Source organism: Brachyistius frenatus, unplaced genomic scaffold (assembly GCF_029030835.1).
Source record: "Brachyistius frenatus isolate BFR_SWC_R1_liver_20210118 unplaced genomic scaffold, ASM2903083v1 Contig_81, whole genome shotgun sequence".
Taxonomy (NCBI): domain Eukaryota; kingdom Metazoa; phylum Chordata; class Actinopteri; family Embiotocidae; genus Brachyistius; species Brachyistius frenatus.
The window spans coordinates 1,895,413-1,913,928 of NW_027210680.1; positions in this window are offsets into that span (position 1 = coordinate 1,895,413).

The window sequence follows — 18,516 nt, forward strand, 5'->3', positions numbered from 1 at the left end:
GCAACACATTGAATCAGTGCGGGAGTCACTGCAGAATACTGTTAGTGGAATCTATTTCAAAATGTGTAACTTCGTTTGTTCATTACGTGTTACAGATGCATATGGTTATCCATCTGCATCAAAGATGTGGAAGTAGCACGATGGTGCGACAGTAGACTGCGATGATTCAGTGCCTTTCTTGAAGGGAAATGCTGTGAAATACTGCAAAAGAACATAAAGGAAATAAGTAGAATTAATTCATCTTTTCTTACACAATTTGACGTCAATACAAATGTTCAATTTCTTATTTTAGTGGTTCTAACTTTAGGTCTTTTAACTCGGTGATTTGAATGAATGTAATAATATACACTATTTAAAACTTAAAACTCTGCCGACTGTTCTTTTGTTTGTAGCCTAGAGAATTAGTTTATAATGCAAACTTGCTGTGTGTCTTGAATACATGTTCAATTAAATCAAGGTTGTCGCTACATATAATGATGAAAAAAGTGCCAATCTTGATACATGTTAGAATTGAATTGCCTTATCTGCACAATGAGTGAAAAAAAAAGAAAGAAAATGTGTTGAAATTCAACAGCTTTAGTTATAAATTCTCAAATGAACTGACTCTTTAAACTGACAAAATATAAAAAGAAATGTATTGAGACCTGAAGTTTAATTATTTACATAAACATATGTGAAAAGGAAATAGTCATTCGAAGTTCAGTGAAATTTTTTAGCCATTAGGGAAACTCATGTTTTAAGTTGAACAAATTTCTCATAATTTACAGTAAATCACTTCCTGCTGCTGTTCTGTGTGCTGAAGGTGTAGCCTGAAACATCATCTCATGCCGGAAGTAATAGGCAAACTAAAGCCAGTTTTCTAATGGGGAATATTATAGATTTCAACTCGATCTGTCTCGATACATAAGCTCTTGTCATGCAGCTTGTTGGAACACACCCACAGCCATGTCACTTTATTGTTTGATGCAAATTGAATTTAATCAGTCAGTATAAACGATAATTATTAATCAATAATTAAATGCAAATAATGCAGTCCAAATGTCCCAATGAATACTCGGAAGAACTAATGAATTGTGAAATATCAGCACAACATGCAAAAAGGGAGTAATGAGCCAACTCTGCATGCTTGCTGAGCTCAGCAGCAAACGTTTAAACACAATCATTTGTGTCTCTGTGCATTTTGAAGAATGTATGGCCGTGCATGTGTATTAATGCTTGTTCATGTGCTGCTGTATTGTGTGTGAATGAATCTGTATGACTTCCTTGAGTTTTACTAGCTAATTAACTATTTCACAGCAACTAGATATTTTATAGACACATTCATAATTGTTCAATTGGTGATATTTAAAAATCTAGCAAACTGCTGACGCTACAATCCAATGTCACAGAGAAATGATAATTGAAAATCAAATCGTAGTTATACAGGCTATAACATATGCATTCATAGTGACGGCTTACAGTGCTCCATTATGAAAAAGATAAAAATATGACAACTTTGGTTGTCAAATTAAAGTCTTGCCACTGTGAAAGTCAAGCAGACAAGTGACTATGACGTAAATCCCCCCCATCATCAGATATTATTTTGTTACAGTCAGTCAGGAAGCGTCCATAATTCATAGATTTGCAAGCACCTCCATTATAATTCCTTTTAGACTAACACACTATAAGCCAGGGGCCTCCAACCTTTTTTTCGTCTCAGAGCTAATTTGACAAAATGAAAGTGGCTGAGAGCTACTCGTGTTGAGTAAGATTTAGTCACATAGCTAAGCTCCACCGAAACCAGCTACATAAGCGTCTATTGTGTGAATAAAAACAAATTGTGACATCCAACACACACATTACTTTACCTGTACACTTATCGTTGGGAGGCTGTGGCTCAGATGGTGGAGCGGGTTGACCATTAATTGGAAGGTTGGTGGTTGGATCCACGGCTCCTCCTGTCAAGATACTGAACCCCAAGTTGCTCCCAATGGCATATCATCGATGTGTGTGAATGGACTCCTGATGGTAGGCACCTTGCATAGCAGCTCAGTCTCATTAGTGTGTGGATGTGTGTGAATGGAAAACAGTGTAAAACCGCTTTGAGACCGATAAGGTGATAAAGCGCTCTACAAGTGCCATCTACCATTGTTTCACACTGTAGTTCACATGTATGCATTATCCATTCAGTTTTTTCTGCAGGTTTTCTAAAGGTGTAATTTGTATAAATGTGCATAAATTAAATCCCATTTCATTGTGCATTAGGGGGTGGTAGTGAGTCAACAAACAATCTGCCTTCAGTTTGGTGTTAAATCTGTGACCCATCAGATTCTGTGACCGACACTGTTGGTTAGGTTGGTCAGCTTTAGGTATGAGGAGTGAGGAGAAGATTGTATGTCATAACTCCTTTAATTCTCAGAAATGGGTAACGAGCTACTGGTAACTCACGTGTTAGAAAAAACCCTCCTATAAGCTAACCAATATATAGTCTAGTTTCTTCACTTGATAACTTTAATCTGATTAACTCGTATGCATCTGTATGGTGATCAGGCTTACTGGTTTCAGTGAATTAATTCAGCTTTTATCTTTTGATTATAAACATAATGGGATTGTTTGAACTGAGCTTACTGTTTCTGTGCAATGAAAAATGGCCTCTGCTGTTACTGCAGATTGCCCAATGTTGAGAGATCCTGAGCCATTACTGCTACCATTCTCTTACGTCCTAATGTAGAGTGTACAACTGTATGGAATAATGGCTTCAGATGTGCAGGTTTATGGTAATTGTGAATGCTGATAGCATAACACTTCTGAAAACAGAGATACTTTGGGGACAATGAAACAGTAAAAGTGGAGATGATAACAGTCATAATGGTTTTGACTACTGGGTTTTCTGATATGTCACAAGATAGTGACTGATATAAAACAGGCCGGTGACAAACACAATAACAAAGGCTGACTGTTAGAGTTACCCCAGACAATACAAGCATACCCGTTATTATCATGGATATTGGCTGTTGGGTGTGGAGATGTGTTATCATCATCAGCAGCAAATTTTACCGTAAACTGTGACCTTGAAATGAGGATTGTATCAGTGTGGTCTCAGGCTTTGAGCTTTACAGAGGTTGCTTGTGGAAAAATAGAAGGCAATTACACATTCACATATATCAACAGAACGACCACCCTACAACTGTCCAATGTCGTTCAACCGTAGCAACTGTACATGACTGAATTGTTGATTTGTGTTGCAATGCCTTCAGAGATGTTTCCAGTGGGAAGATAGACACAAAAAGTGGAAGACACCACTTCCTGTGTATTCTCTGTTGAAGTCTTTCCATTGCGGTGACTGATGTTGTGTCTACACAGGATGCGTTTCATTTTAAGTCATCCGTCTCGCACGCATTCGACAAAAGCAGATACACTTTTATTTTAATCAATCCAGCTGTCTACACAGAACGCATAATGGCTGTCGTTTGACTCATGTTGCACGCTTGAAAACATAGCCTGAAGCATGTTGTTATGCTGCACATCTATGTTACATGCATACATACGGTGATTGTCAAAGTGCAGTTGACCTACAGCTCAGTACTGTGCCTGAACGCATCCTGTGTAGACACAGATGGAGGACTGAAGCTTCTCCTGCTGCTCTGCTCATGTCCTGCTTATGCTCCTGTTTTTAACTGCACATGTAGAAAACACTATCAAATACAAAAACGTGCTGCAAATTAAGGAAATGGGCAAATACATGCCATTAACTTAGTGTTAGAATGTATATTATACGATATATTATCCTACTAATTCAAATAACCTGAGGAAATACACATAATTATGTGGCTATATTAGCTGGCTTTAACTTTTAACCTATAGGGAACAAGCTCAGTTAAAGTTAATTAACTGGGAGCACAGGAATAAACAAATTAGATTTTGATTACCAGTTAACAGTTACATAACCATCGAGATCGTCTAAAAGTATCTACTTGGAGGATAACAAGACTGGTTAAGGCTGTTTTCCACCGACTTCGTCTGCGTTCATCTCCGACATGTCAGCAGCGTACCAGTGGCAGGTCGCCACTCGTGGTACTGCATAAGAGTCGATTTTTGATGATCAAGCTCTATTACCTTTGTCTGTAGGCTGCAGCGCAAAGTAGGAAATAACAACAATGAACACAAAACAGACCAAAAAAGACACTGTTGAACAATGTTTACCAGTAGTAGAAGCACAAAAATCGAGGAAACGTGACCAAATCAGGAAGCAGGCAGAAAAAACGCAGACGGAAAGAAATTGCGTCTCACACACAAAGTGACAGACGCTGACTCAGTGGAAAAAGCAGGTTGCTATGGAACACTTTGCCTATTAGCAATAGATAAATCTAGACAAAGTAGGTTTCAATGAGGCATAACTACAGATATTTGTTGTGAAATATGATTCATGTCATTAGAATGCTAAAACAAACAAAAAGAAAAGTTTTACATTTTCCAACATCACTGATGGATAGCAGACTTCAGTAACGTTATGAGTCACCATGGCAGTAAAAAGTATGTCCCAGCCGTGTCCATTACCTTTTAGTGCTCCTCCTGGAAACATTACAGTTACTGCATTTCTGTATTTGTTGTATTTCTTTCCTAAATTTTGTGCCTGTGCTGCCAAAATGGCGATGACGTTTTCTTGATTTGATTGTGTTTTACCTATTTGTAAGTGTTTTCTAAAGTTGCAGTGCATTGAGCTCTCACAGAAACCTTGAGGCATTAATACAGAAATAGTATGTGTCAGTATACGAAATCTTTAAAGGAGCATCCGAGATGTTACATCACCAAACCACTGCCTGCACGATGCAGCTGTCTGTGGCAGTGCTGTGCATTTTCATAATATTTTTCAACATGCGTGATCATTGGTGTGACAGCAGTTCTCTTAAGTAAAGCGTTTTTGGAGGAATCAACAGCAACAACGAAAAACACTACACAAAAAGTGAACCACTTTCTGGGTGAGAATGTGAAAACAATCGAGCAAAATCAACAAGGGACAATGGCTCTTACCTCTCAACCATCCAGTTTATGTTTTGAAACATCTTTCAGCAAAGTGGAAAACCAGTGCATTTGATATACACATTTTTGCACCATGCTGCTCATCAAATTTCTGAGTACACACTTAACACCACACATCCTTGTAAAAAGGATTTGTATTTGTGAGTGATGACTTGAGGTTTGATGTTTATATGGTCCTTTAAAAGACCACTGTGGAAGAAAAGTGGCTGTTTTCTCAATCTGCAATGAGAGAAGTTAAAAGGAGCTCATGAGTGAATAAGGGGGAGTGATAGTGAGACAGGGAGCGACAAGCGTTGTATGAACTTTTAACATCAGCTATCCACAGCGTGCACGGACGTGAATGTGCAAACAGAAAATGAAGCATGGATGAATGAATATGACAATCAAGGTGAATATTGGCGGGTTGGGATGAGTTTGAACTTCTCACTGGTCAAAGGTTTAGTGAGAGAATAGTTTCATGTAGGACAGCTAGACACACACACACACATATTAACACAGGCACACACACGCCTACCTCTGCATCAACTCAACTACTATGACCCTTAGGCAGCTCTGATGGCCAATTTCCAATGTAAATTAGCCATCTCTACGCTGAACATGTCTGAAATGCCATTACTCATGCAGATATTGTGGAATCAGCCATTAGCGGCAGGAACCTCATGAAAGGTTGTTAGGGTCTGGACTGGAATACTAATTATGAAAGAGCTTCACTGCCGTAGCAAGAGGCAGGGACTTCAACAGCCAGTGGAGACCGACCAGCAATTATAATAAACATCTTGAATCCATTCCCTGCATTAGGCTCCGCGCATGTGCGTTTAAATGTGTGTGAACTTTCAGCATCCACACACATTTAAACCCAGCCGTGGGTATGTGTGTATTGTCAATGAATATGTTCGGGGCCATTTGTTCGGTTTGATACGTTGAAAAGTAACCGGAAACATAAAAGAAAGGTGGATGGAAAACTACTTTAAAAGAGTCACCATGTTAACAGCTGTGCCTTTTGGCTTGAGAGTCTTAGTGGAAGGAATCTGGGACCCACACACAGAGAGGCTGTGTTGTGTGATTCTGCTTTTACAAGGGAGATAGTACAATAGTAACATGTTTCTAACAACCACAAATGAATTATTAATGTGACAGCAAACATTGCAGTATTGTGTGTGAACGACGATGAGCGCAAAAAAAAAAAGTCAAACACAATGGATGCGCTTTTTACTGTGTCAGTGTTGGATTGTCCAATTGTCCGATATTTATACTGCCACTGATGGCTGTAGCAGACTCCAGACACCATTATGTTAGTGAAGTACAAATGTGACGATAAAAAAATTAGAACCTAAATAAATTAAATGTCCAATTCTTAAGTAAAACTTCATGTGTATTAAAACCAAACATACAAAAATTATTAACTAGACTAACTATAACTAGATATAAACATCTTGAATCCATTCCGTGCATTATGCTCAAGTTATGTACTCAAATTACAATAATAATTGACTCTCATGAAATTTCAAGTCAGTAAATCTTTTTCACTAGTCAATTTGGTGTCATTCGCTAAAGTCACTCCTTCTTGTCAGTTTTCTGGTGATCCTTCTGAAAATAATCCCATCATTAATTAGATACTAGGCCTGTCTGTTTGATTGACAGGCCTGTATTGCGGTCAGATTTCAGCTATCAGTCGGCGGGTGTAGTGTCCTCGGGTTCCCAGTCAAATTGAGTCAGATTCAGCGCTTGCTCGTCCAAATACGGTCACTTCTGGCTCCAAAATAGCAAGATGTTGACAGCCAAAATACTGAACTCAAGGCTTCAGAATGGCAGCTCACAACAAACATCACTGTCGGTTGCTGCTTTTTTCAGACAGAGAATGAACTGAGCTGCTGCATAAAGGCCAAGTAGATAATGAGGATTCTTTTGAACTGTAAATCATGGAAAGGTATCCCCACAGGGTCCCAAAATTAAAAAAAATAAATAAAGAAAAATGAGCATAGTTGGTCCTATATAATGTCAAATAAAGGAGACCGTTATGCAGGATAGTGTTATCATTATTTAATTCATATTACATGATTACTAACGCTGATGCATTAATGCATATAGAGCGTTAGAGAGGTATTTTATATACGGTTTGGTAGTTTAAGATATGACAGTGCATCACATTCTGTAAACTGATTGCATATTAAATATATCAATTGTAGTTTTCAAAACGAAGTAGTAGAGTAAAGGTGAAGTTTTTCCCTGTGAACTACAGACGAGTAAGACACACAAAGAACAATGAATTGGAAACACTTTCTACTACCGGACTGTGATGATGACATGACCATGGCACACATGCAAATTTTTAGATATCCCCAAATGTTTTGACTGATACATTTTGGCATGTTTCCTCTGAAGATGGTTGATATTAAGGCTGTCCACACCGAACGTTGGCAGTGAATCTAACAATTACGGAGACTGACGACCACCAACCTGTCAACAATATCTCTGCCAGCCACTGCAGGTAATAACTGCTTCATCTGTGTATGCGAGCACTTAATAGAGTGAGTTCAACCTGCGATTATAGGATGCAGTAGTTTGGCTAGTTGCTGCGGAGTTGTTTGGCGTGTGTGTATGCGTGTGTGCTAAATATGTCCACTCATCTCTCGTGTCACCAGGAGCCCCGAGCTCACACCATGACGTTAATAGTTTGACAGGACCCACTGCTCGTCTCGCTTTCCCTCCCTCCATCTGCTCCTCTTTTCCTCCCTCCCTCTGGCTCTTCCCCTCTTTCTTTCTGTCACTTGGTGTCGCTTACGCTCTCATTTGTCGTCTTTGGACAAATGCAGGTTTCTGCTCTGATACCTGATGGCTTTACGCAGGTGAGAAAATCTTGTCAAACTGCTCCTTTGTATTGTGGACATATTCTTCATATTTCCTTAGTATCAATTTATTTCTCACTCATTCTTTGTTTATACAACACTGAGTTGGTGACTTTTGATTTATAAGTACTCATAAATGATAATGTCCCTTTCCAAGGCCTTTTCCAGGACTTTCCATTTGGATCTTTGCTATCCATACAACCTTTAATTCTTAACATGTGCAATAGAGTAGAGCAAATCATCTTTCATCACACTGCTCTTGACGAAAGTTGATGAAAGAGGCTGTTTTTTTTTAGAGCAGTGGTTCCTAAACCCCTTGTTGTGGCCTCAGTTCCACATTCTGGTTAACAAGATTTTTTTTTTTTTTTTTTTTTTTTTTTTTTACTTTTGTCTACTGATTCATTTGTTCTCTTGGAATGTTAAAGAAAGTGTGCCCTTTTTAGATCTATGAAATTATTGAAATATACAGTATAACAAGGCAAAAAAAAAAAAGCACACATCAGATGAACTGATCAAAGGTTCAAGATATTTTTGTTTTATTGGAAAAAAAAAACAGTCGGAAACCACTGTTCAAGAACACTGCACTTTTCTGGTAGAAATGCAGCTCTGATTTTAAAGCCAGTGTTGCACTATACATCGTTTGATGCTCAAATATATTTAACAAAAAAGCGTCTGCAGTTGAAAGCGAATTTTGCGCTGTGCACTTGGGGTATTTGTCTGCATTAATATTTAAGCTGCACACTGGTGCTAGGAAGTCTACAAAGATCCAAGTATAAAATGTTCTTTATTTTAACATACAGCTGACATGACCAGATCTTTGTCTAAGTTCTCACAGTAGACAAAGAAAATCCAATTGAACAAATAACAAAAAACATAAGACAATGCTTTTTCCTTTATTTATTTAACAAATGTAATTTTTTTTCGGTATGTGTATTAAAACAGGTCCAATTATGATAATAATAATAATAATAATAATAATAGTAATGATAATGATAATACTAATGTCACACTCTGAAAGGAACCATTCCAGCCAAAATTACAGTAATAACAAAAGTATTTGTTTTTCTGGGTAATTAATATCTTGAATATAGGACTATTTGTGACAGTATTTTTACGGACTTTTCTGTTTCAGTCGTCTTTGTTTTACACTCAGTGTTTCCATTGTTTTCCATAAAAAGGAGATTCTAGCATTCAGTACCTGTACCTCCCATACTTTGATTTACACCTGCTGTCAGAACTTCATGCGAGTGTCAAATGTCACAATTAATCAGTTAAAATTGATTCTGACTTGACTTTTTCTGAATTAATACGTTATTAGAAAATAGTCGGGCGATTTATCGGGTAACATTTGTAAAATAATGAACATTTACAATTGTATATATTTACACTACAGGATTTGTGATAAAAAAGAGAATCATGTTTTTTTGATTAGGATTCAGATCACAATTCTCTGTCACATTTTTCTTTTATAATATATGTTTATTGCACTCTTTACCTGATACAGAAAAAAATTCAAAAACATCTGATGAGCCCTGGTGATGTTATGCAGAGTTCTGCCTACATTCCAAAAATTGTATTCACTTCACAAGATGTTCCTCATATTCGGCTGTTTTGGCACAACGGTGAATTTAATTTTGGCTAAAAAGTACATGCACCCCATATCACTCAATAATGATGCTTTAAATCAAAGTTTGATGGAATCCAATTGTTTTATTAGCAAAATGCATCATTATTAATGAATCTGACAAAGAAAATTACATTGTTTTTAAACAGTAGACCTACTACTTTAATGTTTTTATTGTAGAAGTGCGCAGTGTTTTGCAAGGTGCATGCCAGTCTCAGCAGGCAGGCAGAACTCGGCATCACAATGGTACATCAACTTTGGACAACAGAAAGGGGAACACTTTTGTTTTTTATCTTAAAAGCAGCAGCTTTATTAATGTGATACTAAACATAAACAATCAAGGTCAGTCTCTTGCTTTGATGCAGATGATGTTTCGAATGAAAATCCGGCAGAATCTTCAGCATTTAGAAATGAAATTGTTTGGGAGCATGAAGTGAGATCTTAATTGTGCAGCCCTAACATATATGCAATATGAATATAGAAGAAAGACTGGTTGGCCTAGTATAGGTCTGGATAAATTCTGGACTTAAAGTGCTTATTTTGTACAAAGTTGAGCTATGGACATGGATATTCTGGTCGCATTCATCTCTCTCCTGGTGGATTATGTTACAATTCAGGCCCCTGAATCAACACTAGACTTGTGGCTGGCATTCAACCCCAAATGGGGCCATGTCTTAGCCCCTTATTTGGCCTCTGCCAATGAAGATTTTCTGCTTTTGCCAGAAGAAATGTGCTTGGCTTCAGGTCAGGAGGATCCTCAATGGCTGTGTGATTTATGGTGTAAAGAAGTGTGTTTCCTGAGAAGCTCTGATTCTTCTCGATGAGCTATGATCCCGCACTTGTCCACGTACATCACATAATGGTCAGAGAAGTGAGCTGAGCGACAAGTCAAGAGAAAGTTTGTTCCCCTGGAATAAGCAATGATCAAGAGGCCTCCAAACACACTCGCATACACACATTCGAACGGTAGCCGCATGATGAGTTATAATGATGAGTGAGGGTGTGACAGATTGAGCCTTCGTTCCAGGTTTGTCCACGGTATGAATAATGACCCTGGAAGTTGTCCAAGCTTCACATTTTTCACTTTACTTCCTTCTCCACTGATTATTTATACTGTTTTATATCCGTCTCTTTCTCAATCCCATGTTTTAAGGCTGGATTTGCAGTATTTTTACTCTTCTTCCTCCCCTCTACCCTCAGACCCCTCCTTCTTGTAAAATAGTGTCCTGATCTCTTCCTTTCTATTGTTTCCAATATTTTACTTTTCAACAGCACAGCTTCCTTTTGTATGTTGTAATGATTAATATTACTGACATTTAACTGGAGCAGAATGAGCCCTTAAATGTGCTTCCACCAGAGATTAGTTAAACAGTTCAATATCAGCCTATCCAAGCTTAACTTTCTCTGTTCTCTGACCTTCTATTATGTATTGTTACTAAACTTATATCAGCACACTGCGTTAATATCAGCTGTGTGTCACAAGTCTTATCTTGTACAAAACTAGTTATGATTTAGAATTCTGCCTTTGTAAGGATTTTTAACTTCCACATCCAGACACACTGGACGCATTGCATTTTATTGGAGATAGCAAGCTTTGAGAGAAATATAATGCCAAAGAAACAAACCTTTACCTGAGCTAGGAGAGGGCAATCGGTTATTATAAGTTATTACGGGGGAGGGGGTGTGTTTGGTATCATAAATTAAGACACATTTCTTAGTTCATGGTAAGACTCTCATTGGTTGAATTAAAAAATAGCATTGTCTTCCATTTCAAATTAGCAAGTTATGCAGAAATATTTATTTTTCCAGAAATAAAATCAGGTCAAAGCTCACATGGAAATCTCTTAAAGTTCGAAAAGATCTGCTGTATATGTGTTGAACATTTAAAGTTATTCAACTTCAGAGCTTTGTCTAACGCCCAAATAAATTGACAAAATTAAGACCGAAAAAGCAAATGCTCATGGGTGTAACATATTGTGTTGTAATTGGGTGACAGTTATAAATGTAAATAGAGAGTAAAATATGTATTCCAAGTGGAACTTGATATAAACATTAATTGATTCGATAAGGACTGAAACAGTCAATCATCACAAAAATGTCAAAGCAAATATAACACACTAGTATGTTATCACTTTTGTAGATTAAGAAATTACATAATTCAGAGATGATCAACTCCAAACATTTATAATTAACTTTTATGAACAATAACAACAAAAAAAACCTTCAGAAATGTCATGTTATTCTGTACCGCATTCAAGAAAGCTGTTTACCAAGAATCAGAGAAGTAAAAGAAAAATCTTCGAGAATACATTGCTGGCTTTCATCTCCATGATGAGTCACACAATAATTATACAATAAAATCTCATCTATCAACAAAGTATTATAAGTAGAAACTATTTATCCATGAAGACAATCTCCTCCTCACAAAGAAAATATAGCTGGAGCCAACAGTTTGCATCACTCCATTTGTAGTTGTCTGTTCCGTTGATGACACCACATTGGTTAGACAGGGGCCTCTCAGGCGGTTTGTCATTCTTCCAGTTGCTGTAGTCCACTACCCTGTCCTTCCAAATCCAGAATCCGAACAGAACACTCTGCCTCAGACCGATCCAGAATGGACCAGGAACATTAAGGTTTTGCAGCCATCGTTCAACAACGTTCTGATCCTCCTGATTCTCAATCCACAGCAGGCCTGTGTGGCGGGCCTCGCAGTAGTCAACAGCCTGTTCCCAAGTATGATTTAGTTCGATGACTTTGATTCTCACATGGCCTGAAAACCAGGAAAAAGACAGAAGAAGTAATAACAGGTCATAATCTACTGTAAATTTAGTCACAATATCAATATTATCACCTGTACTTTTTTTGGACATGTGATTTACTGATACGTTCCTCTGTAAGGATAAGTTCCATAGAAACAATATTTATATTGTGGCTGTGTTACCATTAGTAATCATTATATTCATGTATTATATTAATGGTTTCTCCTTTACTCTCTGCTCTCTACTCTTTGTAACGCTATGTGAAAAGAAAAGAAAAGAATATCATGGGCTGTTGTATTGCAGATGTCTCCCTTATATTGGATCGGATGATGTCATTACACTCCGTGTCTCACTTCGTGCACTTCCATATTTACGCTTGCTATTTAAGTGCGATCACACTAAGAGTATTTGTATTGTGTACTCATAAAAGTCAAAAGTTTAATTTACAACGCTGTATGGTCATCATCCTGGCTGTGGGGGGAAAGGGAAGGGACCACTAACCGATAGCAGGAAAATCTCAGCCTAGAAGCTGCAGCTATTCGGGCGAACACCTCTCTATAAAGCAGGTAGATATTTTGAGGGTGATACATTTAAATATTGTGGTTGTCATTTCTGATAAGTGCACAATACCCTACACTGCTAAGTATTCTACCATGGAGTGTACTTCATGGAAGTATACAACCACAAGTATTCAAAATGAGTCATAAACTGAATTAGTGACGGGCGGAGTTTGTGTTAGAAAGATACATTTACATGTGTTTCATTTAAGAGTTTATAGTTGAGATTTAATCCAAAATGTCCCGATGTCTTAGTAAAATCACAGCTTAGGTCTTCTGTCATAGTGACTGTCATTGTTTGCTTGCTTCCATTGACATCACTTTAATTTCTTTCTGATCATTTTAGAATAATGAAGTCAAGCTTTTTTGAGTGCATATCTTACATGAGTATTTCAGAACTAATGCCACTTAATGTGAACTCCATCAAAGGCTTACATGAAGTTCTCTTTCATCTATTTATTGCTTACCTGTGGAGCAGATTGGTACTGAGTCAAAATCACATCCCCGTTGGGTAATTGAACATGGCAATGTCAGAGCTGTACAATTCGATGGGTTTTTATTAACCTTCCATTCTCTGTATGTTGAGCAGCTATCGTTCTCCCATTCCCATTCATCATGCATGAGTCCAATCCAAAAGGTTTTGTTCTTTCCTTCTTTAATCACTCGTTGGTTTTGCTCTTCGCCATTAATGCTCACTAAATCCTGGAAATATCTTCTGCAGTGCTCCCGTGCCCGGCACCAGGTCTTATTCTCATTTTCGATTAGGGAGTAATTATTATCTGGTAAAACAAAAATATTGCATTCATTTTTCATTATGAAGAAACATAAATAAGACATTTAGCAGTAGTATAGATTTGTTTACATTATTAGGCGCAGAGCCCTTAATTTAAGACAGATTTCTTAGGGTTAACATAAAAAAACAAAAACAAATTCCAAATACAGTAAATCCATTTTTTTTTAAATAATAATTATTTAAAGATCTCATGTTCCCAGCTTGATTTGGGTGAAAGCCAACATAAGCTATGTTCACATTAGACAGTGGCCGAGATCTGATTTTTTCACAGAAATGTTAACAAACTGGTTCTGATCTGCGGCCGCAATTTTTTTTTTTTTTTTTTTTTTTTTTTTACGTGTGCATGTTGTCATCATTCAGGGTCGCAGTTCACATGGTCTTGATTTGACTTTCGCACTCATTGGATCCGACTAAAAACAAAGTCAAATGTGAACATAGCCATGCTGCATTGCAATAATTTAAGTGGCATCCAACAAAGTTTGAAAATGAAAAAAAGGGAACCTACAAAACTGCAAGCCATTATTGCTTGATGGAACTTACCCTTGTAGCACATGAAAGGTTTTTCATCTGAACAGTTGAAACCTTGCCATCTGTCATTTTCGATACCCTCACATTTTTGCTCCCCATTTGTTATGTTTACAGTTGAGCGACTGAATATGAACGGGTCATCATTCGACCAAGTAATATTATTTTGTTTCCTGTGCAGACCAATCCAGAGAGTTTGGACATCCGGTCTATCACTTGTAACTGAATATATGAATTTGACATCTTCTTGATCATACAGAGTTACTAGTAATCCACCCATCTGCCTACAGATGTTCGCTGAAAAACTTCTGTTACATTGTCCAGACAGAACAGTGATATTTCGTAGACGGTTTGATGCAAATGTAACTTCAAAAAGTCCTGTCAAAAAAAGATAAAACTGTTCTCAGTTAACATTTACAGCTTTTGAAAATAAATGTATTAACTGTTGGGCTGCTACAAAGTAGTTACACATGGTTAAAACACAATTATTATTATATGTCACAGACATAACGTGGTTAATGTGCCGTCCCCTTTCATACCTTGCATACTTGAATAATTTGTGCACGGTCGCTGCATGTTATTAAAGTAAGAATACCGGTAACATGAAGAAGTACAATCAAAAGTACTGATAACAAAAGATATTGCCATTGAGAAATATTTGAAGGTCCTACATATGTGCACAAAACACCCATAGAATATCAACTGCAGACCAAGAAAGAAAATCGTACCTGGGCACAGCACAAACAACACAAGGGTCATCATCATTGTTAGGGTGAGATTCATAAAGTGAAGACACTGAGTACAGAGAAATGAAAAACACAGACAAAACAAATGAAAATATGTGATCATTTAATAAGCAAAAGTAAGGAATTTTAATCAGAGCGAAATACATCAATTAGTAAATAAAAATAAATAAATAAATAAATAAAAATAAATATTTGACTGTTGATCAGGAATGAGTAAAAGTTTTAATCCCTCATTGCTGTAACTCATGCACATCCACACGGTGTGTGCCAGGCTTGAATTCATAAAATTACCAGTGTAATTCAGTGGTGAATTATATCCATTCCTTAGCCTATATCTTTTTTTTTAAAGTCTCTTACCTGCTGATGGGCCGAGTGCGGTCAGTATCAGTGTTGAAAAGTCACAGGCTTTATATTCTGTTTTAGGGTGATGTGATCTAACGAAAGGCAGCATTTTTTTTCCTTTTTTTTACGTGTGTACATAGTAAAAACAACGATAGCAAGACATTAATAATTAACTGAAGGTTGTCAAGTGTGACTGGATGATAGACAAACTGTACTTGAATAAACATCATCTCTTCTGTAGCATATCTGCCCAAGTGAGATAACTATTTTATTTTCTGGGTTTTCTTTCCTTGAAAAAGTTATTTGCATTGCTGTCATTTGAAAATTCCAAAATAAAATACTTAAAGATTACTGAAAAGCAGAAAACCTTTGGACAGCAAGGTCAGATGCGGATGAACAATTCAACATGAACCTTCATATTTGTAATATGTGTATCAATAATTAATTCACATTCGATTGATAGATAGATATTAAGAGGATGTCTTAGTCAATACAGTCAAGTAATTGGCCACAATATTGATAATGAACATAACTTATACAAATCCAATATGGCCCAAAATATATTTGCTCTGCTCTGTATGTATAGTTAAGGGATTTCATGTAAAACAGTATTCTATTTTAATATTTGCATTGCATTTGTACTGACTCTGCTGCATCCAAATATAAGAAATGTCTGTTAATTTAAACTCGTCTGCAGGGCTCATACCTAGATTTTATGCATTGGGTTTTCAAATCACTAAAACCACCGTGCACGGTAATTATCTCACACATCTTACTGATGCCGGTAGTTCTGAGCAAAGTTTGACTTCACTTGCAAATACTAAGCAGTGCTTTTCTGTGTACAGAATACTGAACCACCAAATCTCTTTTAATCTCTCTCAGTTGCTTTCTATCCCTGAAGGTTTGATGTGTGAACCAAACAGGTCAAAGTGTGGACCAAGATCTGTCACAGATTCTGAAACCCTTTGCATAGTCTGAACACTTTATCAACAACTTACAAGTGTATTCAGCATTAGTGTCCACTAATTGTTACTTTAATTTACAGATTTTTTTTTTAAATTTTATTTTATTTTTACATTTTTGTGACCCATACTGTTTGAAAAACAAGTCTATGAGACTAAATCTATGTCAACCAAGCAGCAATCAACAGAAACGTCAACCCATTGGTTTGTGGCCTGCTGTTTTGTGGCCTTTAGTCCGGCATTTTGGCCGTGGCAATCTTGCTATTTTGGGGACAGAAGTGACCATATTTGGACAAGCTGGGGAGGAGCGAGCGGTGGTTCTGACTCGCTCTAATTGGGAACCCGAGGACACGACACTTTTTATGGTGTTCGGGGACAAATTGGATTCAACCAATCACTGGAAAGTGACAAAAGGACAAATCCCAAGCATGTTACAGCTGCAGTCTGAGTAGCTGGTAAACATTTATATCAAGGTCCATAGAGTAACTCGGTTTCCATGATGTCATATCTGGTGTTTTTTGCGATGTAGGGCTTATAAATGCATGTTGTAATATAGTTGTGTCATCAGGAATACTGTTGTAGTCAATGCTGTATTTGGTTATTATTCAAATCACAGAGCCATCAGGTAGGTCTCTATGAATAACCCTGTGTACCAGGAGACGATATGCAAATTAATACAAACTTTGTTCACAGTGAATATTTACCTTCGGACTTGCTAAGGGATTTTAAATGTCACAGTGATGTTATTTCTCAATCTGAGATCTGCAAATTCATTTTATTTGAAGGATTTTCCATTTCTTTGTACTTATCTCAATCCCAAAACTTCACCATGTGTTCCTCTCCGTGTTTAGACTTTTGTCAGCTGTGCAGTTAAAGTAGTTTTGGTCTTGTGTTTGTTAATAAAACCCTATATAACCCTATAAACATACCCAACAGCCAAATTTTGAATGGAAATGTGCAAATATGATTGTAACTGCATCCTATCATATCCTTAAAGTACTATGATTCTTCCCAAATATATGTTACTATACCTGCATTAACTGTTTTGGAAGATTTACTGAGGCAATACTTATTCCATCCTCTTGTCAAAACTTGAATAAGTGGATATTAAAGATAATAAAGTACCTGTCATTTAGTGACAGCGGCACATACAGGCAAGAGATAAAGTTGAGCGTTCTTAGTGAGTGTGATTTACAGTATGATTACGTTTAATTTCTCTCCCCCTGGCAAACAAAACTTAAGTAGCCTTGGCAAATTTTAAATATATCCAAACTATAACAAAATGTGTGCTTGAGCTAACGTTCATTGCTACATGGCGCGTTGAGAGCATAAGTTGCACTTACTTATTCATGTGCATGCAGGCTCACATTTGAATTTCAAATAAGATCTGTATTCTTGCACACACATCGAGCTCGCTCCGGTGAGATGTTTCTGATAGTTGGGGCAATGAGCACAACAAATTAAAACGGACTTTATTCATATTCAAAATGGCCCAAAAACAGGAAAACATGGGGTGGAAGTACAATAATACCATGACATATAATGCTGTAAAGTGTATCTTTCAACTACAAGCATTAGTTCAAATTGATGGGAAGAAGCGTGGATACATACATCAATTCAATTAATGATTAATTAAAATAATTATTCATCACAAAAACCCCTTCTGCTCTAGAGCACATTCATGGCCTGTTATAATCTGAATACCTGAACATGACAGAAACTGTCTTTAACCTCCCCTGTGTCTGCTTGTTTACTTTATGGCATCAGCAGCGTACATGAAGCAGCAGAGATCAGATATATTCCCACATCTCACTGTAGCTGAATCTCTCTTTGTGGCTGACACAGCACCGAGTATCATGATGGAAAGGGCACATGTTACCTCACATCAATGCAATGTCACCTCTGTAATATACAGTAAATCAACTTCATTGGACAGCCCTCCTCAGTGTTTCCAGCCCTATCCATTCACATTTAATTTCTTAGCACAGAGTCAATCCTGGGACCTTACGACAGCCTTTATGTCACAGTAACATAATACTGCTGCAGATTTAAGCTCAGAGCAGCCTATTCTTTAATATTGAAGGTTTTGATGGAAACAACTCTGCAAATTCAGATGGATCTGTGGCTGCTGCGAATGAGGTACATGTTTTGTGCCATTAGTGAATCAGATTATTTTGAAGCAGAATCGGAGTATGACAAGCCATTCAGAGCCCATTATATCGTATCCATGCACAAAATACGTCAAAATCATTGGTATTTAGCTGCTGTGGTGAGAAAAGAAAAAAAATGAGCCTCGACTTTCAGAAGCTGGTGAATTTTCAAAAACAATCACAGCCGTCCTTT